General features: G+C 42.6%; 1 protein-coding gene across 1 annotated transcript in view; it reads left to right on the forward strand.

Moving 5' to 3' along the window:
* The first annotated feature begins 796 nt into the window (after nucleotides 1-796).
* pkig (protein kinase (cAMP-dependent, catalytic) inhibitor gamma) overlaps nucleotides 797-22,178 on the forward strand; it is a 37,838-nt gene continuing 16,456 nt past the window's right edge. Inside the window, exon 1 of the mRNA XM_052058245.1 lies at nucleotides 797-1,240. The gene's annotated coding sequence lies outside the window, so the exon portion shown is untranslated. The remainder of the gene's footprint in view (nucleotides 1,241-22,178) is intronic.

A 22,178-nucleotide genomic window follows, 5' to 3' on the forward strand; every position in this document is an offset into this window, starting at 1 on the left:
TGTCACACCGAAGCATGGGAATATGAATCGATTTTGCGGATGAAGAAGGAGAATTCCAGGTGCAATCGATTGTCTACAGATTGCTCAATAATGTATTGATGATATGGAAAATGAATCCCAATGTCATTTTCTTGAGCAAAAATACATAAAGAGTTTGTTACTGAAAAATGGACCATCTTGACAACAGAGTACCTTTAAGTTATGTTGTGAGCTAAAACAAAATTGCCATTGCATAGTTGTTTGATTTCATTATGCATATGAAATAATTCCCCTTGTGGCCCATTTATTGTTTTGTCTAGGTATTGGATTGGATTGGATTGCATAAGCTTTATTGTCAAATGCACTGTATGTGTAACTACAATGTGTAATGTGTAAATGTATTGGCAGGTGCATGGGTGCTGACCATCGCTCTATCTGTCACATTTGGACTGCAAACATCATTGCCATTGCCTTGTGTGTGATTGCCACGATATATATACTAAAACTATTTTGTCAAATAATCGTTGGACACATTCAGTTCAAACTACCTTGCGCAGTGCTGTGTATCATAGCTGTTTTTGTTGAAAAAACGTGAACCTCCTTTTTAAGTCGCTGAAGTTGTGACAATTTATTATTTTCTCAGTCCGGTAGAACAAAAATCCAGACGCCGTGCATTCTTGCATGGGCCCCTCAGTGTTCCCACGGACCCCAATTTGAGAACCTCTTTCTTACTTCGCCAATTTCCCCACTAGGAATATGAACGATACCTGAGAAGGAACCCTCATTAAGTGGGCGTCTGCCCGCTGGTTTGATGCGCCACCACAATCAATTGTGAAGGAACGCGTGACACACAGGGTAAACTCCTGTAACACACCCATTAAAAAAAAAAATCGATGAGCTTGTGATGTTTGAGTGCAGAGCGGGGTAAACTCCAGCCCACGGAAAAGTGGAGTTGGAGTCGAAGCTTCCACTGTGGTTGTCTCTCACTTGCTTTCGACTCGACTAACTCCATTTTGGAACAACAGCTGTCGGAAGAAGACAAGAAGACACAAGCAGCTTTTCACAAGCTCCCGTTGGCCTGCCGAACGCTGTTTGCTCATCTTTAACGCCACCGTGCAGCTTCGGCTTCGGCCCATTTTGTCGTGTTTTTTTTGTTCCCTTTCCCCTTTTTTTGCTTACGACTGACAGGAAACTTAAACAGGAATCCATGGTGTTAAATGTCCATTGTAACAAGTGGATAAGAGGAAGCGAGCGGATCAAGGTTAGTGACGCTATCGCTTGTTTGTCGCGTCCAGAACGTGATTCGATATTTATTTTGGCTGTGAAATTGAAAATGATTTTCAAATGTGTCATTTGGAGGTGAATTTGCGAAACGCGCAGTATAGTCACGAAGCGGCGACGAGCAGACAATACGAAATGCACACCGTCTCTCCCATTTATCGTCTTTGTCCTCACATGTCCCACCTTCGCCTGCTCATGTCACAATGTTAAATAACGACATTATAATTGTTAACTTCTGCTCACATTGTCTACTTGCATTGTGGTCATCATGCTAGCTGCCTGTTAGCCCCTGGGTGGATACGAGTTCGCGCAAATCTTCTCCACACAAAAACACAGAATCTTTTCATTTTGTTGTTGTTGCCTTGGTGGCATTGTACGCATCATCGTGCCCGCTGAATGTATTGGGGTGTGGGGGAATGAACTACCCGCTGGGCCACTATTACAGAAGCTAGCCGTAAAGGGAGCTTTTGGGAATCACCCACCAGGGACCCCCGCTTTGCTCGAGTGTTGCTGGGCAAATGCCAGCATCGCCTGTTTCTCTGTCGTCGTTGATTTTGTTCCCCAAACCGTTGCCCAGTGAGGAAACATCACTCTAGTGCACTAAAATAAAATGAGAAGATGGGTGATCACAAGATAACCCGTGGACCCCTGAAGCGACGCGTTATGTCTTCCCTTGGATAAGATTTTGCTGTTGACACTTTGGCAAGCCTTGGCTTGGGGAAACTGTTGCATATCGGAAGTGATTTTATTTCAAGGCAAGTTCCCTGCCTGGCAAATTTGTAAGCAAGACCAAATTATGATAATGCAGCTAATAAGGTGACATCAAGGACATCACGTAGTAATATGTTGCTTGAATACTTGGAATCTATATAGAAAGGTGATTGGTTTCATTTTGTTTTTCATTCAGCAAACTGTTGCTTCATGCGTCCCACATTGCAAGCTCTTCACAACATTCCCTCTTTTGAAACCGACGATGCAAACTCGTCTGTCCTCCTGAACGATGGCTACGGGAAAAAGAACCGGAAAGAACAGTCAAATCAATATAGCTAGTGAAAAACGGTTGTCAAATAAATAAATAAACAAATAGTGTAGTGTGTTCACCTTGAACATTACCACGTATGGTCTCTTTCCCGGCTTACTGTACCGAACAAAAGACAAGGCTTTCTGAGAAAAAAATATGTTTGTCAGAGAGTAGTAATGAATTTCATTCAAATGTTTATACAAATCCAAGCAAATTTAGTGAAAATGCACAAAACGAACCTGCAACTTATGCCCGTTTCCATTTGTTATTATTTTGGGAACAGTGAGAAGGAGAAGGAACTGCGTCATGACGTGACGTCATATGATAGGGTCTCTGCCACATGACAGAGGCTGACTGTCAACAAAAGTGATGAGGGGCAGATTGCTGATCGAGCTTTCGTAGTTTGGCAGATCTGTGTTCACAATTGTGTCAGCGTTCGAGGTGTCATAAAAGGAAACGACAAAGAAGATGGATTATGTTCACATTCACTGCTCTGGGCAAAGAGAATACTGATGTTGATTATTTTATAACCACAGTGTTTCAGACTGATTTAGTTTTGCAGATAATTTCCTAAAATAATTCTTACTTCATTAGTACAATAATTTGCTTTATAGGGTCATTTCTTTATAAGTGCATTTCTTTATAAGTGCGTCTATTGCGAGGTTTATTGCTGTGATCTTTTCACAAGTTGAAGTGCACAAAGAGATGTCCACATAAATTTTGGTGCAGATTGATTGCAGTTTTTAGATGTTATAAGCAATGCAAGTTAAGCATTGAGAACATCCTGAAGACGTCATCCTGAAGGCATTCTTTTCAATGCCTGCATAAAGTCAACTGTCAAGCCGCGGAATCAGGATTGTTTTCCTCAAATTCCTGCGGGATCTATCTGTTGCTGCCCATCCCTAGCTGGGTTTCCACTACCCTCAGAAATGCGCAAAATGCAGACTCTGCAATAGCAAACCGCTAATGGAAAGACAGACATTTCGAAAGACCTTTTAAATATCGCCAACAAGTTTTTACATGCTCATGGGGTGGTTTTTGAGATGTGTAAAATATGGAAGTGCATCGATAAAATAAGGAAGTCATATGACTAGCATTCCTCTCATCTTAATAATACACATGGGCTGAATGTCTCCTCACTCCTCATTCACTCTGTAGTCCCATAGTATATGTAGCACTATATAATACAGAAGTTCCCTCATTCGTTTTGGTGATTCGGACAGCCAGCTCACTACTTTCTCCTTGTCGCTTATCAGCACTGTATTGTCGTGGCGCACCGGCACATTAACATATCCGATTATTCTTTGTGAAACAAAAAAATATGTAGTTCAAACTGTATTTTAATTCCTTTGTTGTACATATTTTTAATTAAGTAATAAATACTCTTTAAAAGAAACACCTACAAATAGCGTTTATACTTTAACGAAATTTTATTTATTTTGCCCAAAACTAATGGAAACTCAGCTACTGAAACCCATTTCATGCTTTGCCTGAGAGCTTGTGGACCTCAACTATTGGGGGTGGATAGGGATCAAGCCCTGCTACGAGTAGTGAAAAACATATGTGATTCTGATTAAAATCTGATGAATTGTGCAGCCCTATGACATGCTATTATTTGTATAACCTTAGAACACGTTTTGTCATCAGAATGCCTGTGGCTGTGTGATTACCACTCAGCGCAGGTACGGAACGGAGGTCTCATATTTCATGGATGTATTTTACGCACAATGATGTTAGGTCAGGTCACAATGTAACGAGTTGAAGTTCATGGTCAGGTCTCAGCAGAAGTGGACGCTTTTTATGAGTGATGCAAATGTATTCCACTTGGCGTCATCCTGAAGACGAGCCTTACTTCAGAGGTGCTGCTCCTCAGTCTATGATGTCTCAACAGTCAATACCTGACATCACATGCTGTATTCTAGAATAAGCTGCACTATTAATCGAATCTTTTGTCATTTACGCTAAAATGATAATTAATTTATTTGAAAGTTTCCTGTTGCACAGAAATCTGTATACCGATTGTTTGTTGAAAAGTGTTGCAATAAATATAGATGTTTTGCTTAGCGTGGTGAAACATTGTGAATAATTGTGATTACATTGTTGATTAAAGTTACCATGATCATCATTTTGGTCATAAATGTGCAGCCCTATTTCAAATTAGAGTCCTGTTTTTGGAAGGGCCTCATTCGTCCGTAGACTTCTCAGAGGTGGCGACGGCATGGCCACTGTCAGCGTTCCATCGGAGGTAGTACAACTTTTGGAAGCGACAGGACCGCTCTGCCTATGGCCTATTTTTCAATAACTCCGTCTGTGTAATCATGGCGTTAATGGCCCCGTATTTTGCAGACGGGGATTTGTCGGTTCAATGGCTCTGACCTCCAACTGCATTCTTTGCCCTGCGCACTGAGGACTTAAGCTCTTCTGTTTTTAGCAGCCGGACTTCCCCATGAAGAGAAGATCAGAGCCCGAAACTGCTCGAGCTGTCCGATTACACAAGTCACCAACATACTCGGCTTGGAACTCCCACGCTCATTTTCTATTATTCAAGAGAAATGTGTGCCCTTCACACAAGCTTCAGGACATCATATGCGAGATTCACTCAAGGCTGTCTTCGATCGCACCGCTACGGAGAAATGCGTAGGATGAGAGCCACGTGTCTTTTTAATGGGAAGAAACTCCCAGCAAACACGTTTGAAATCCATGTTGCATTTTGTGGAAAACCATTGTAGTTTTGCAGGAACAGAGTCATACTTTTTCGGGTTGAAAATGAAAGTTGTGCCCATCTCCTTCTCTGGTTGTTGCAAAAGTCTAATTTTGATGAAACCGAGAGGTCTTTTCGCTGAGGACTACAGAAATTGGAGATTTACTCTTGGGAGTCTGAAATTCAGGGGCATTATGACAATTTTATGTTGAAGTCTCTAAACAATTCATTGATTATCAAAATTGTTGCCAATTAATTTGAGAATTGATTAGTTATTGATGAATAAATTCATTGTTGCACCATTAAGCATTGTGACTGTGGTAAAGACGAGTTGTTCTAGCCCGAGCCTCACCCTACAACAAAACTATTTAGAATGTTAGTGTATACTGTATATACACAGATGTTTTTCAATGGAAAACATTACAGTATCTGGGTGACCCCCAAAGTTTTGAAAAGGTGGACATGCTATTTTTTTCTTTTTGGTTTAGGGGATTGTCCGATTATATCCACTGAATTGGTATTGAGTTCGATACAGGCCAAAATGAGTGGAACAGTATCAGATTTTTTTTTTGTTGGGGTGGGGGAATTAGATCCAGTCCAAACACATCCATAAACCCAAACTACAGTATATACCGGTAATTTATCCTCAACTTCACTTTGTGCGACATGCTAGCAGCACGGACTAGTTGGCATCTATGTTTTCATCATACTGGAACTCCAAGTGTCTAAAAATCAGGGGAAATATAGTCCTACCAGCCTATTGCTGCTGGCAGACCAACCCAAGCTGAGCGTTTCTGGCTATATGTTTCCAGTGTTACAATATGGGACAAGCGCGAGGTAAACGACACTGCCAGCTTCCAATAGCTGACGTCACCAAGCAAAAATGCTTGGAGAATGCTTCGTTCATTGTCTTGGTTCCAGCTGATAAACAGCCAACCAACATAGCACTTAGCATTAGCCAAATTAGTAACACAATGACCGGTCACCAGATTGACAAGAGCCTTCTTGTTTTTGTGCGTGTTGAGTTGACACTTACGCACATGAACACGAACGGTGGAACGGCTATTGAAAGCCGTTTAAACGGCTTGGTTTGCATGTGTCCCACTGGTTCTTCATAGGCACACACACACAACTCATTTATTAGTAACCCGTAGCAGTCTGTAGTGGCACTAATAATACCTATGCAGGATTAATCCCAGCTGCGCTTCAGCTAACAGCTATCGTCTATGGCATAGGTGTCAAACTCAGGTCCTGGAGGGCCACTGTCCTGCATGTTTTCCCAAGTCTCCCTGTTGCAACACACCTGATTCAAATGAACAGGTCCAATGTCAGGCTTCTGCAGAGCTTGCTGATGATCTGATCATTTGAATCAGGTGTGTTGCAACAGGGAGACTTGGAAAACATGCAGGATGGTGGCACTCCAGGACCGGAGTTTGACACCTATGGTCTATGGTGTGTTCTGCGAACATTTGTTAAAACCGCCAGGACCGTAAAGAGATTGGTGACCGGCCACAGGTACCTATTTCGAGTGCTAAAATTGAGGGGCAGGCCAATGTGCAGTCTATTTCTCCCATGCTGGTGTATTGAGCGACCTTCCAGCTTGCTTGAAATTGTTATACGTTTATACAAACAAGTCCACTATTCTATGTGCATCATCCATCCAGCCATCCATTTTCTGATCCGCTTTATTCTCACAAGTGTCACGGGGCGTGCTGGAGCCTATCCCAGTTGTCTTTGGGCAGTAGACAGGGGAAACCCTGAACCTCTTGCCAGCCAATCGCAGGGCACACGTAGACAAAGAACCATCCGCGCTCACACTCACACCTAGGGTCAATTTAGAGTGTTCCATTAACCTGCCATGCATGTTTTTGGAATGTGGCAGGAAACCGGAGTACCTGCAGAAAACCCACGCCACCACAGTGAGAACATGCAAACTCCACACAGAAAAGCCGAAGACGGAATCGAACCTTGCTGTGTGCATTATATAAGATAACCGGCAAACAAAATTATAAAGAATGACCAATTACAGTAATAATCTTGTCTGCTCTCAATTCAGTCCCAAATATGCTGACTCAGTGTGAAATTTGGGATTGTTTATTGAATGCAAAGCTACTATGCAGTATTTGCAGTGTGAAGGAGATGACAAAGATGGCAAAGAAAGGACACATTTTTTACTCTGCCGCGACAGATAGCACACCAGGATGTGTTTGTATGTGTTGTCTTCATATTTGTTGAATTGCTTTTTTTAAAACAAAGCGTGAGGTTCGTTTTTCAATACATTTTTTAATCTAAAATATTTTATTGTTCAATGTGAATGTTCAGTATCTTTAAGAAGTGAAAGATAATTGCACTTAAAAAGAATATACTTCAATCACTATAGCATTGGCCTAAAAAAAAACAACTACCCTCCCCCTTCCTCCCAAATACCAATACTGTTGTTAATTATGATAGTTTCTAAGAATATATATCGTCCAGAATTTTATTACTATCATTATTATTTTTAAATCGCGACAGGCCTTCACATATTATTAACAATTTATAGAGTGACCAAAAGAATCGGATTGATATATATGATCAGTATCGACCAGTCCTCGTGGCTGGAGTATCGGTTTCAGTATCGAGCCATTCCTAATTTGGTGTGGCCTTCAAACTTGCAATACCATGCTTGAAAATCACGTCGCATCGAACAAGTCAATCTGACGAAGTGGCCGGTTAGCCGAGATGTGAATGGATGATGGCTCCTCACATGGCATCATCCCAACTCTGCTCTGAATTTTTTACCCCAGCTTAGAGCGAGTGTTATAAAACCGAAGTCACACAGGACATTTTGCATCTCATGAAATCAATAGGGTACATTGCACATCAATGGATGTTTGATACATTTGCCCGTACAGAAGCGCAAATTAAAGATGTGGCATTCCTATGAGGACTTAAAGCAATTGAATCGCGAGGCAGCAGCTAAGCTGATCGGGTAGGTCATCAGCTAACGGTATTTGCAGGTCGAGCCACTCGCTCGCTTGCTTCTCTTGTGCACGTGTCCTTGGGCAAGACACTCAACACCAAATTGATCCCAATTCTTATTCCAGCACGCGTGCCACGACACTTGGAGTGAGTGCGAGAAAGACAATGAGACAAATGAAACGTGCCATAACCGTCATCACAATTTCGTGTTTTTTTTCTTGCAAATCGATACCGTTGGTCAGTTCCCATGTCGGTCTGTTATTTTTTTAGATTGATTTATTCATTTCTACCAAGTATTGACAAATCTAAAGTGTTCTAAAGTGAAAACACCTCAACAATAATGCAGTGTTATTGGGTTGCCAAACATGCATTTTTTTTGTTTTCCTGAAAAGCTGAAACTTCTGGAGATGCAAGGATTCTGCTCAACCTCCACTAATATGTTCCTGACCATTCTTCATTTTTATGACTTTATATGGACATTTCACCTTGATGTCACATGTACTTCCGGGTGAAAAGTGATCTCTGATTGCGCAGCTAGTAAACAAATCCTTACATGCTACAGTATATGGCCAAGATGGAGTCATGGAGCAAACCGGTAAATGGCTCCAATAATGATTTTAGCCTTTGTAGTCTGAATGTGTGAAGGGTCAGTGGACAAGATGATGTTGCGTGAGGTAAATTGCTCAGGAGGGAGATGGAACACTGGCTGTAATTTGGATTTCAACAAATAAATTCACTCAGAAATAGATGTTGTAGAAATTCAGATATACTTAAAACAAGCATTGATGCACTGGGTAAGGAATAGACCTTTCTTTTGCTTGGATAAATGGCACAAAGATGCTCTTTTCACACAGAGGTTGATCGTGCGCTAACATTGTTCTAAATGTTTCACTGATAGTTAAAGTAGTTGTCAATTATTTGATAATTGATTGGTGATAAATCCATTAATTCTTGTTTTGCCTCCAACACACATACTACAATATACGTAAGGTATTTTCTACTCTTATTGCTTGCCCATTATTTCTGTGGTAGTACGCTTGCAATGTATTTCATTTTCACATTGATTCATCATCCCGAATAATATCCCAGAAGGGAAAATTCAGTCGGATTGACAGACTGGATAGTTGTCTGTTGATTGGGCTGAACATTGGCACATATGTAACAGGTCAGGTCAGCACTAAAATTCACTCCCACGAAAAGCTCAGTCATGATTTAATTAAGTCTTTTATGACTTCATTCATTAAATCTTAATGATGCACATATCAGTCAGAATACGTCATTGAAGGAAGGAGGCAAGCATTGCAATATTGTTTCCTGGCATGCTTAGTCACATTTTGTTGTCTCCTGGTGTCTGAAAACGGTGAGCAATCCTCACGAAAATTCTTATGCACACCTCTACTCATGTCTACTTCAAACTGTGAAAATATAAACACGATCGGCACAATATTTAGGGTTTTATTGACATTAAATGTGAGCTCCTATGAAGAAAGCACATGGATAGATGAAGAGATTTGAGAAATTCGGAGCATCGGAGCTACAGCAAGGGGGCTGACCCTACAGTCGAGTTTAGTCGCATAGAGTGCGTTATTCTCAGATGCGCAGTGGCGGGCGTACCCCCTAGAGGTGTACTTGGGGAGAGTACGGTAAGTAAAGTTAATTTAAAACCCTTGTAGATTGAAATGTACAATTTTAACAATCTACGAACAGACTCTTGGACCGCCTTCTATTTGTATCTTTGAAAACAGATCCGGCATGAGAGAAACTGCATTTAAGATGCTCATTTCCTCATTCTCTCATAAGTGAGCCATGGAGAGGCTAATCGTGATATTTTCAGAAATTGAACTGGGCATCCATTTTGGTGTCGATTTCTGGACATTATTAGCGATGTAGGCACGATGATTTTAAATAGACAAATTGCATGCGGTTTTTCCGCCGACTCCCACCAAGACATAGGAGGAAAGAGAGGGGCCTGGCTATCGTTCTGAGCAGAAAGGGGTGGTTTGAGAGTTCATTATTTAGCTCATTACTGATTCCTCCAAAACAGATTGGTCAAATAGAAATGCAAGCTCATATCATTTTTCTGATCAAAAACTACTCAGAGTATTGAAGTGAAATATGGCCAGTCCTCGCTGGACTGTTCTTTTATTGTATAGCAGCCGCTCATCACGAATGAGTGCTTCTTACTTAAAGATTCATTTTAATCTAAGCATGGGGCAGGAAATACCCTGTTGATTCTGTTCATTAATTAGGTCAGTGAAAAAACTATAAATGAAGCAAATAGACAGGTTGTCCTTTTCCATGAGTGGATTTGTCATCGCCAAGAAATCTAAGGGCACAACTGGAACAGGTTTCGGTGAGCTTGTGCATCTCTTTTTCAGTGTTATGGCAGCCAAGTCAATGCAGATTGCTGTTCTCTCTTTCGAAAAGAAATAAGCACACATTTAACAGACAGGGTCTCAGAGCTGAATAAACACAGCTTTCCATCTATTTGTTGAAAAGGTTTTTAATCAAAGCGTATTATGTTAATGGATTTTAACCATGGGAACCGATTTGGAAATCAAGTGTCCTTTTTTTTTTGTCCTTGCTAGTTTAGTCCATAAAACTGAGATGAGACAGGGGGCCTACAAGAAAAAATAAATGTGTAAGATTTATTGTGAAGGGATTGAGATTGATTTAATGTAATATTTATTTTCAATCATGTGATGTGAATAAAGCGCTAAAATCAGTTGGATGGAAAAATGCTGAAGGCTATGAGGAAGAATTCAGTGTGACAGGGAGTAATTGGCTTGTGATCTGCTTTGTGCTTTGTATTCATTCACCTTGAGAATTTTCAGGTTTGGTCTGCTTTAAACTGTGTCATTGCTTCCCTCAAAAAGGACTTTATTGCAACTCTCAGAGGAATAGTGACGAGATTTATTGATTCAAGACGGCTCACAGGTTTTACACAGTCAACTGTTGACTTTGTAAATGCCTGCTAATTTAAGTGATACTAAATACGTTTCCTTTACCCACCCCCCTTCCCCCCAGATGTAATGTTTCATTTGTGATCAATAAGAAAGAGTTGAACGTTCGCACAAATTTTCTTCTTTACTTCTTTTCTTCATAACATTAACATGTTATGTTAATGTTACTGGTAACATGCTCCGCATCAGCGCCACAGCCACAAGCCAGCGCCCCTTTCCTGCCCTCTTTTATTCTTCCAGCTGTCATTGTAAATTAAAAATTGTTCAGCCTGCAGCCAGGGGTGTTCCTTCTTTTACACCCTGTAAAGTGCTCGATCTATTTCCCAAGCCTCTCGCCAATAATTTGGAACACAGTACACACAAATGCACTATTTTGAACATCAACACAGAAGACTGCAGTGCACACTGCACACAACCATCTTTTAGTTTTTGTAATGATCATTGGCAAGATTGATTTTCATTTTTTATTTTTAAGACGGCCCCTGTCTAATGGGCTGACGTCAGGACAACATAGTGCAGCAAACACAAGAATGCAGTTTGTACGCCTTTATGCGCAGACCAAATCCTTCACGGTGATGTTCTCATGATGTGCTGTTTTTGATTTTATTTTAAGAATATGCCGCGGGCCCAAAAACAACACCAACAGCTGCAGCATGAAAAATGTCACCCGGGCCGAACTTTGGACATCCCTGATATACGGCGCCAGCCGTTTATTCTGGTTTCAGTTTGTTTAACATGATGAATGACATCTTTATTATCTCACTATGAGAAAAGTGTTGCAGCCCCTCCTCTGTTTTTCCCCTTTTAATTGGGCAAATCCAATCACATGCTGCTCCTATCTTCCACGACAAGAGGCAGCAAAGTGTGATCATGAAATGACTTGATGCGGCATAACAAACGGCGGAGGTTGGACTAATCGAGTTTCCACCTTGATGCCTTTTGTGCCGCCATTTTTTATTGTGTTAGTCCAGAGAATAAACCTGCAAGCCAGATTTTCAGTCAAATGGTGAAGATGATTGTGCAAATAGCAAACAGATGAAGGCAAACACAGCTAGCATGGATAGACATGTATCCGTTCTTACCTTTCTGTCATTTTCCTGCCATGGTCTCTCTCTTTCTATCTCTTTACAGTATTTTTATGTGTGTGTGTGTGTGTGTGTGTGTGTGTGTGTGTGTGTGTGTGTGTATATATATATATATATACACAAATACACAGTTGTCTATTCCCTGTCCGTCCCTCATTCTCCTCACACTCATCAAATTATCCTTCCTTTTCTTCTTCCTAATCAGGCCAAGGCACCCTGCTCGGCCACGTGTGTGCGTGCATGAGTGTGTGCACATGTGTGTGTGCGAATGCAGAACCTGGGAGAAGGATTGGGCATAAACAACACGGGCAAACAAGCCACCTGCTTCCTGCTGAGCTTTCTTGTTATTTAATGTGTGGATGGAAATAGAACCGGGCAACCTTGCAGTAGAAGTAAAGTGGATAGGGCGGCGAGCTAGTAGAAAATCCCACAACATCACTTTGTAAATAGACCATTATTATAAGAATGTACAGTTGAGATCAGAAGTTTACATTGTGAATGCCATGCCATTGATTTGATGGTTTGTTCTGATCTGAGCCTGTTCAGTTGCAAGGGTGGAATGATTGTGCAATGACTTTTATAAACAAGAAGTTTCAATGACAGGGTGAAAATTAAACAGAGCCTCATAAGGAATATATCCACACTGTCACCCCAATCTCGTAAAAAGTGGTGGTAAATGTGCTATACCTTAACTGGACATACTAAGAACAGTAAAGAAGTCAAACTCAATGAAGTTTGAAGATTTGAAAATGAAACTCATTGTGACCAAACGGTATTTCCAAATAACTTGTAAATGTTCTTACAAGTCACACACTGCTTGATTTCATCAACAACTTGGAATTCAGAAGTGCATCGATTGATCGAATCGGAATCATCTTTCTTGAACAGGTCTGTTCATCACAGAGGAACTATTTTCAGGTAGTTGGAGTATGTCTCGTATCGCAAAAAATGGTACTGTAGCAAAATATACATCTAGGTCATGATCACACATAAGAGACAATCATTATGAAATAAAATTTGCCCATTGTTCATACTTGACTGACCAACAAGTATGCAAATGATACATTGTGATGGAGCTACAAAAATGATGGCAGTAATAATTAAGGGTGGAGTAAACCGCTGGCTGTGGAGAGAACCAGCCGTTGTTTGGGTTTTTTTTGATATTCATTCATCAAATAGTTTTTCATCTGTGGAAACATTTGTTGTCAGAACACCCCTGTGAAGAATAGTGAAAATCAAATATTGTAGCAGCCTGCCAAAAATAGTCATTCATACTGTCAGAGGGCAAACCCAGAGCTACAGAACGTTGTGACATCGTCAATAGAAAATCCGCATGTCATTGAATATGGCTTTGTTCACCTAGCAGAAAGTGACAAGAATTTGAAGGCTTTCTCTCGGTAAATTGACACCAGTGACTGCTGGCCACCACTCTCAACCGCTGACGTAATCAAAGCCTTCTGTACTGTTATCGCTACGTGTTGGATACTATAGGTATGTTAACGCAGGTCAACAGCAAGCCAAACTCATTTATTCATGAGCCAGGAAACTGAGCGTCTTGCTCTTTTATTACGGTCTTCTTGACGGCGTACAGTGAACAACTGTGACATCGACTCAATGAATTGCAGAGTGAAACTGAAATGAACCGATTTAAAACATGCATTAATATTGTGTACACAAATACAACACAAATCGTCAGGTGTTTAACAAGGACATAAATACAGCTCAAAATGTGACAAACAACGATAAACAATGCATTTTCGCAGCACCTTCGCATGCTAATTAGCTTGTTAGCACCGATTTAGCATTGTCGCTACGTCGTTAGCAACACTCTAAACTAGCGAATTTCCAATAACAATCTCTGAAACACATTTCTAAATAATGATAAACACGAGCAGACTTACAGCCATTGCTTTCAAAGGTGAAACGAAAGGAATATAACTCAGCAGGACCAGTTGCAACGATCACGGTCACGCTTTCTGTAATGAGTCGTCTGTTGAAACATGACGTCTGCTACCCACAATGCACCGCGATAACTAAATGAATATTCTAAACGGAATTACTATTAATGAAATGACCCAAAACTTTTACTGTGGGCAGAACACTCCCCGTCTGGCATTACTAATGCCACTACAACTATTTAACAGTTTCTTCAATTTCTAGAAGCATGACAACATCCGAGACGGGACGTAAGAATGTTTTTGAGACGCCTTGAGATGATGTTCTCACTTCGACCTTTCTGACCCTTCCGTCGTCGCTTGGAAATGTGGCTGTGATGACGGCCATTGTCCATTCATTTCTGGGTGCTTGATTTTGTTTCAACAGCACAATGTCACCTGGCCGGATATTCCGACGTGCTGTATGCCACTTGCGCCTTGATTGGAGGGTGTTTAGGTATTCGCTTCTCCAGCGACTCCAAAATTCGTTTGCAAGCGCTTGCACTTGTCTCCACTGCCCTTTGAGCAAGTCTTTTCCACAGAAGTCTCCTGGTGGAGGAGGAACGTGTCTCTTTTGGGTTAAGATCATTGCAGGACATAGCAGGAATGGTGAGGAGGGGTCAGTTGAGATAGGAACTAAGGGCCTTGCATTGATTATAGATGACACCTCCGCCATTAGGGTACAAAGCACGTCATGTGTCCGATGGGCGTGTTTGTTTTGTAGGAGCATGGAGTCCAATATTCTGCGAGTGACTCCAATCATTCTCTCCCAGACGCCCCCCATGTGGGAAGCATGCGGAGGGTTGAACTCCCAAGTGCAACCGTTGGCATGAAGATAGTTAATGACGTTGGGAGGATTCTTGTTCGGTTGTGCCATGCCCAGCTCTACACTTGCTGCGATGAAGTTGGTGCCCCTGTCGGATCGCATTTGCTTGGCTGGACCACGTATTGCAAAGAATCTGCGTATTGCGTTTACACAACTGCAAGAATCCATTGATTCTATAACTTCAATGTGGACACCTCTTGTGGTCATGCATGTAAAAAGTATTGCCCACCTTTAGCTCTGCGCCGCTCCACCTCGTGTGCGCCGAGTGACCACTGACCATGGGCCGAATACATCTAATCCAACATACGAAAATGGAGGACATGTTTCAAGTCTCTCGTGTGGGAGATCTGCCATCTTCTGAGTCTCAAGTTTTCCCCTGAGTTTTCTGCATGTTACGCAACGGTGAATCATAGATGAGACCAGTCTTTTGCAACCTATGATCCAGAGTCCAGCGTGTCGAATTGTACTTTCTGTGAAATGCCTTCCTTGGTGCATGACTTTAGCATGGTAGTGTCGGATGAGCAGAGTAGTCACGTGATGCTTGTTTGGAAGAACGATTGGGATTCTTTTGTGCTATGTTCAATGAAGCATGCCTGAGACGACCACCGACTTTAATGAGTTTGTCGCTCATGCAGGGATCGAGAGCTGCAATAGAACTTGAGCTGTGGACAGTTTGATTCGCTGGGAGAGCAGCATATTCATCAGGGAAAGTACTGTACTTGGACGGACTGTTGGATGAGGCGACTGGCAATTTCCATCTCCTCTGGAGTGCGTGGCATATTACACTGATGCCACCCTTTACATGAGTGACTTGACGAGTTACTCGATGAGTGGGAACGAGCTTGGTGAATTAGGAATGCAATGGCACGTACCAGTGAGTTCCAGTTTGAGAAGCGTTTGAAGCGTTCTGACGAGAGTCCATTTTTCTGAATATGTGCAGCGAACGTTGCTACTTGTCTGATTTCGTCGTCAACTTCAGGGTCAATTAAATCAAACGTTTGGTACATTTCAGGTTCGGGTAGTTTGTAAAGGAAGTCTGGTCCCTTAAACCACATTGTGTCCATGAGTTGTGATGCAGGTATTGACCTGGTGGCAATATCGGCTGCGTTTTGTTCTGACGGAACGTAGTGCCATTTTTGAGGAGATGTGGACTGACGTATACGATGAACGCGGTTGTGTACGTAGACAAAGAAGCGTTTTGAATCATTGCCAATGTACCCAAGAACTACTTTGCTGTCACAGTAGAATTTGATAGAATTTGGTTTGTGATCAAGTTCGTGGAGGATGAGTTCTGACATCTCAACTGCCAGAACTGCTCCGCAAAGTTCGAGGCGAGGTATTGTGGGCTCTGGTTGTGGAGACAGTTTTGCCTTTCCAAGTACGAAGCCGACTTCACATTGTCCTTCTGCATTTACTGTTCTCAAGTATGCGACCGCTGCAATAGCCCAGCTTGAGGCGTCGCAGAAAATGCACAGTTCAGTGTAAGCGGACTTGGAAAGAGAAGTTCGAACGTAACAGCGCGATACTTTGAGACTGCTTAGGTCTTGGAGGGACATTTTCCATGTCTCCCATGTGTCCATTCTATCCTCAGAGAGCGGAGCATCCCAATCTTGGACTCCATTTGAAAGTTGGCGTAAGAGAAGTCTGCCTTGAATTGTTACTGGTGATGCTGGTCCCAATGGGTCGAAGATGCTGTTGATCGTGGAAAGAATCCCACGGCGTGTGTAGGGTTGGTCGTTGATGGCTACCTTAACGTGAAGGAGTCGGTGCTTATGTCCCAGCACAACCCGAGACTTCTCTGAGTTGGTAGCGTGTCATCGCAGAGGCTCAAATCTTTGATATTGGTGGCCAGGTCTTCTGGCCTGAAGGCTTGCATAACTGAAACACTGTTTGAGGCGATTTTGTGGAGCTTGAGATTGGACTCGGCCAAGGACGCACATGTGCGCTCAAGCAAATCTATGGCCGCAGACTCGGTGGGGAGTGAAATCAACCCATCATCTACATAGAAGTGCCTCTCCACAAAGTGTCTTGTGTCCGCTCCGAACTTTGGCTCGCTCTTCTGAATGGCTCTGTGCAGACAATAAATAGCTACCGCTGGTGACGGACTATTTCCAAAAACGTGCACCCGCATACGGTACTCCTCCACTTCTTTTGACAAATCATTATCTTTGTGCCACAAGAACCTCAGGTAGTCTCTGTGATCTGATCTGACAAGGAAGCCGTAAAACATTTGCTGGATATCAGCAGTGATTGCAATGAGCTCTTTTCTAAACCGAATCAGCACACCAAGAAGGCTATTGTTGAGATCTGGGCCCGTAAGCAGAACCGAATTGAGTGAAACACCAAATTGTTTGGCACTTGAATCGAAGACGGCCCGTATCTGTCCGGGCTTCTGTGGATGATAAACTCCAAAAATGGGCAGGTACCAACATTCAGTGTTGTCCCTGATGGGTGGCGCAGTCTCTGCATGACGATTCTCGAACAGTTTATCCATAAACTCTGAGAATTGTTCTTTCATTTGAGGGTTTTTTATAAGGCTGCGTCGAAGCGAGTTAAGTCTAGACAATGCTTGGTCCCTGTTGTTTGGGAGTGGCAAACGAGGGGACTTGAAGGGTAATGGAGCGACCCAGTTATTATTTTTGTCCTGGTGCACCTCTTTCGCCATTATCTTTAAGAAGGTCTCATCCTTGAAAGACATGGCACACTGGTTATCGTTCTCTGCGCACTCAAAAACGTCGTTTCCGAGGATTTCGGCTACTGCATCGGATTTTGAGCTGCGGTTAGAGAAACCATTCTTGTGCTCCCCGCCGTAGCATGGTTTTTCTTTGATGGTGATGCTGTTGGGACAAGGAGTGAGGAGAGATGGGCGACCGTTTGAGAGCATGTGAGTTTTGTAAACGCTGATGGTTGACTTGTGAGCATTCAGACACACTTCTCCCACGATTACCCAGCCTAGATCCAGGCGCTGGGCAAAGGGAGCATTGTGGGGTCCGTTGACCTGCTGCCGTGCTTTGTGGACTTGTATAATGTCTCTGCCCAGTAAAACTGCAATTTGAGCATCAGGATCGTACTTTGGAATGAGAGGAGCAAGGTGTTTTAAGTGGGCGTGGGCGAGCGCGATTTCGGGCGTAGGTATCTCACCTGTATTGAAAACTATCTCATCGCATTCGATAAGAGGTGAGAGGGCTAGACGTGGACCTCCACCGACTGGCTCAATTTGAAACCCTGTTGCTTTTCTGCCAAGCATTTCGGTCAGACCAGCGCACGTTCTCATCTGGTAAGTCAGGGGGCTACTCTTGATCCCGAACAGCTTGAAGAATTCGGGACGAGCCAGCGAGCTATTGCTCTGATCGTCAAGGATTACATACATCTTAACGGATCGTTCTGGCTGGTCTTTTGGGAAAACACGAACGAGACATACCTTCGAGCAAGAGCGCGGCGGACTGCCTTTACCACAGATCTCAGTGCACCGTGACGTTACCTGTGGTGGCGTGTTGTCTTGGAGCTGAGGCTTTGGTTCCGGCGCGTTTTCCGGCTGAAGTTGTTGACTTGACTCAGGATGCATGATGGAGCAGTGTTTTTCGCTGTGACACTCCTCGCAGTTTAATTTCATGTTGCAGTCCTTTATTTGATGAAGGGGAGAACAGCAGCGGAAACATCTTCTGTATTCCTTGAGTATGTTCCTCCTTTCTTGTAGTGGTTTGGTCCGGAATGCTCTACATTTAGCCAGAGGATGTGATTTCTTATGAACGGGGCAGTAGCGTGTTAAATCATCCTCCTCTGTATTATCTAGAGTGGCTGTGTCAACCTCTGTTTTGTTTACTGTAAGAGGTGTTTTGTATATAGGTTGTTTGTATGGTGGTCTCTCACCTTTGGGGAAGGGTTGACTGCTGCAGATGGCAAAACTTGGATCGTTTCTTGCTTTAGCCTCATCTTGGACAAACTTGACAAAATATGCGAAGTGAGGGAACGACACGTCATATAGTTGTTTGTATTTTGAGCCTGTGTGAAGCCATCTTTCTTGGAGACTTAGAGGCAACTTTTCAACTATGGGCTTAACACCACGGGGTGTGTCGAGGTAAGCAAGGCCAGGGAGATAAGTCTCATCTTTAGCAACTTGTAGCTCCAAGAGCAGATCTCCGAGCTCCCTGAGTTTTACGTCGTCTCTGTTTGTAAGGCGAGGGAGGTTGTCCAATTTAAAGAGGGTGTTTTCCACTACTTCTGGTGTAGCGTAACACTCTTGGAGCCTGTCCCAGGACACCTGGAGGGCTGCTTGTGGGTTAGAGGTATATACAGCTCTGATTCTCTTCACGTGTTCTGAGGACTCTTTACCGAGCCACTTGACTAGGAGATCTAACTCCTGACTGCATGTGAGGCCAACATTTCCGATTGCATTTATGAATGACGACTGCCATGCTCTAAAGTTTTCTGGGGTGTCGTCAAACTGAAATAGCCCCGTTGTGATTAACTCTCTGCGTGCAAGGAACTTATCAAAGTCTGTCATGGGTGGATCATTATTGGGGGAAGCGTGGTAGCTATGCTTCACATAGTCTCTTGGTATGTCAGGTGTTTCATCCTTTACAGAAGTTTTCTTGCGTACCGGAGGAGAGCGGTGTTGTTCGGGTGTCCTTGAGGTGAACGATTGTGTCCTTGCCGGTTGAACTGACTTCAGCTGGGTCTGGTGTTGCACGTACAACATAGTTTGTTCTCTTACTGCTTGTAGTGGGACTGCACTCTTGACGCTTTCAGCTTTGCCGTGTTCGATCGCTACAGCTGCTTCTAGGACTTCTGCTTTCGCTGTAGCGGCTGCCACTTCCTTCTCCATCTCCAGCAGATCTAGATCTGCCTCTAATGTTGCTTTTTCCAATTCCAGTTTGGCTTGTTGTTTCTTGATTTCCAATTGTTTTTTTCTGTATGAAGCTTTAGCATTTGTAGCTTCTGCAGAGGCTCTTGCCAAGATGGCTGCTTCTAGTACACTGGACTTTGAGGACAATATGGATGAGTGTTTGGATGATGCCTTCGATGATGCTTTGGCTTCGGAGTAAGCCATTTCTTCTTGGGCGTTGTCCATCGCTGCGTTGTGGTTCTTTCTTGCACCAACTGCTGATATGGCTTTTCACTGTACTGTTATCGCTACGTGTTGGATACTATAGGTATGTTAACGCAGGTCAACAGCAAGCCAAACTCATTTATTCATGAGCCAGGAAACTGAGCGTCTTGCTCCTTTATTACGGTCTTCTTGACGGCGTACAGTGAACAACTGTGACATCGACTCAATGAATTGCAGAGTGAAACTGAAATGAACCGATTTAAAACGTGCATTAATATTGTGTACACAAATACAACACAAATCGTCAGGTGTTTAACAAGGACATAAATACAGCTCAAAATGTGACAAACAACGATAAACAATGCATTTTCGCAGCACCTTCGCATGCTAATTAGCTTGTTAGCATCGATTTAGCATTGTCGCTACGTCGTTAGCAACATTCTAAACTAGCAAATTTCCAATAACAATCTCTGAAACACATTTCTAAATAATGATAAACACGAGCAGACTTACAGCCATTGCTTTCGAAGGTGAAACGAAAGGAATATAACTCAGGAGGACCAGTTGCAACGATCACGGTCACGCTTTCCGTAATGAGTCGTCTGTTGAAACATGACGTCTGCTACCCACAATGCACCGCGATAACTAAATGAATATTCTAAACGGAATTACTATTAATGAAATGACCCAAAACTTTTACTGTGGGCAGAACACCTTCCATCTAGACCAGCAAAGAGATGGCGCAAGAATGGCACACATTAAAACAACTGATGGTTATTTTGGCTGTAGTGTGACAGACATAACTTGAGGCCGAGTTAAGGACCTGTTTGGCGCTGACACATACATACAGTGCAGACTAATACAAACCAGGGGATTCCCAGAAGCCAGAGAGGCCTTGCAGGGATGGAGTAAACATAGGAAGGAAGATTTTGACCATAAAAGCACACGCGGCTCGGATTTCCTTTGGCTCCATCCATAGGCATCATATTTTCCTCCCTTGTGTTCATCATAAATATACGATAGCTGATCACGAGCTTGACCTTCCCTTTGGGATTGTCACCACATACACTCATGTTTCCAACTGTCAATGTTTGTGGCTGTTTTTATGCAACCACTCCCATTTGTCTGGGCTCGGCAGCAGCAATGGGGATCTCCGGTGTCTGGGTGGTGAATGCTGAATGTCACACTCACTGTGAATTTTCAATTTTCTTCCCACGGTGAAATATCTTCAGTCGTGTTAAAAACAAACACTGATCCAATGAATTAATGTCAACAAACACAAGAAAAAGTGATGGCTTCGGAGATGGCTTTCGCTGTCGACACTGTTGCAGCAACTCATCTGTGAAAACCCCCCCACATAATTTAGTTGGAGCATCATGTTTGTATTGATTCGGAAATCTATTTGGGTAAGTTGTGTAAAATATCAATAAAACCAATATTTATTTATTTTTTTTGTAATGTGTCATTCTGTTCATAAAACTCACTTTTTCTTATTCTACTTTTCAATATAATCAGTGGTCCGTTATCGGTAGGTACAGACCAGTAAATTGCCTTATCTATGTATTCTCACCCTGTCTATCAGAATATGCACTTAAAAATAGTACTGTTGTACTACTTTGAGAGATATTAACCCTTTAAAAGTGTTTTTTTTTTAAATGACGCAATACTGTATTAATGTTTTTTGTTGGTGAGGTTTCAACTGACATCATATTTGAGAACTCTACAATGTATTTTGTTGGCACGAAGGCCTTTGCTTGGGGTATAGCAGCGCTCCAGATATGGCTACGGGCCAAAATTTCCATCGCGGAACCCTTTCTTTGGTTCACTCGTTAGCCATCTGGGCACATGATGCTGAAATGAGCTCTTTACCACATCAAAAGTCACGTTTCATCAACAGAAATATCACCCGTCACTAAACTACGGCGCGGCGTATGCTCGTGAAAATACGGTACGTTGTACATATTCTCTCATTTCAACCATACTGAGCAAAACCTCCAGCAAGTGTAGTGCGAGTCGTCGTGTTCTTTCTGTTTGGCAAATGTATTTGCACTTGATCTCTTGTTGTGAACTAAAGGTGATCATGGGTTCGAGCCTGTCAGGTTCATCAATTTGACAGGAATAAAACACAAAGAGGAGACGGGAGACTCATTTCTGGTACGAGGAGAAGCGTTAGGTTTCAATTCTCTCCACGTCACCCTCACGATCTCCCCCCCTCACCAATCAGATCAATTTTGTATTTTGCGGTAGCCTTCTAAAGTAGCAGCCTTTCGTTTCATGCTTCAATTCACTCAAGACATTTCCACAGGAGCTGATACTAATGGCTTCGGTCAGGCTTTTTACCGTCTGTTCCTAAGCTGTCCATTACACCTTCCTACGG

Source organism: Hippocampus zosterae, chromosome 2, assembly GCF_025434085.1.
Source record: "Hippocampus zosterae strain Florida chromosome 2, ASM2543408v3, whole genome shotgun sequence".
In the NCBI taxonomy this organism is placed as follows: Eukaryota; Metazoa; Chordata; class Actinopteri; order Syngnathiformes; family Syngnathidae; genus Hippocampus; species Hippocampus zosterae.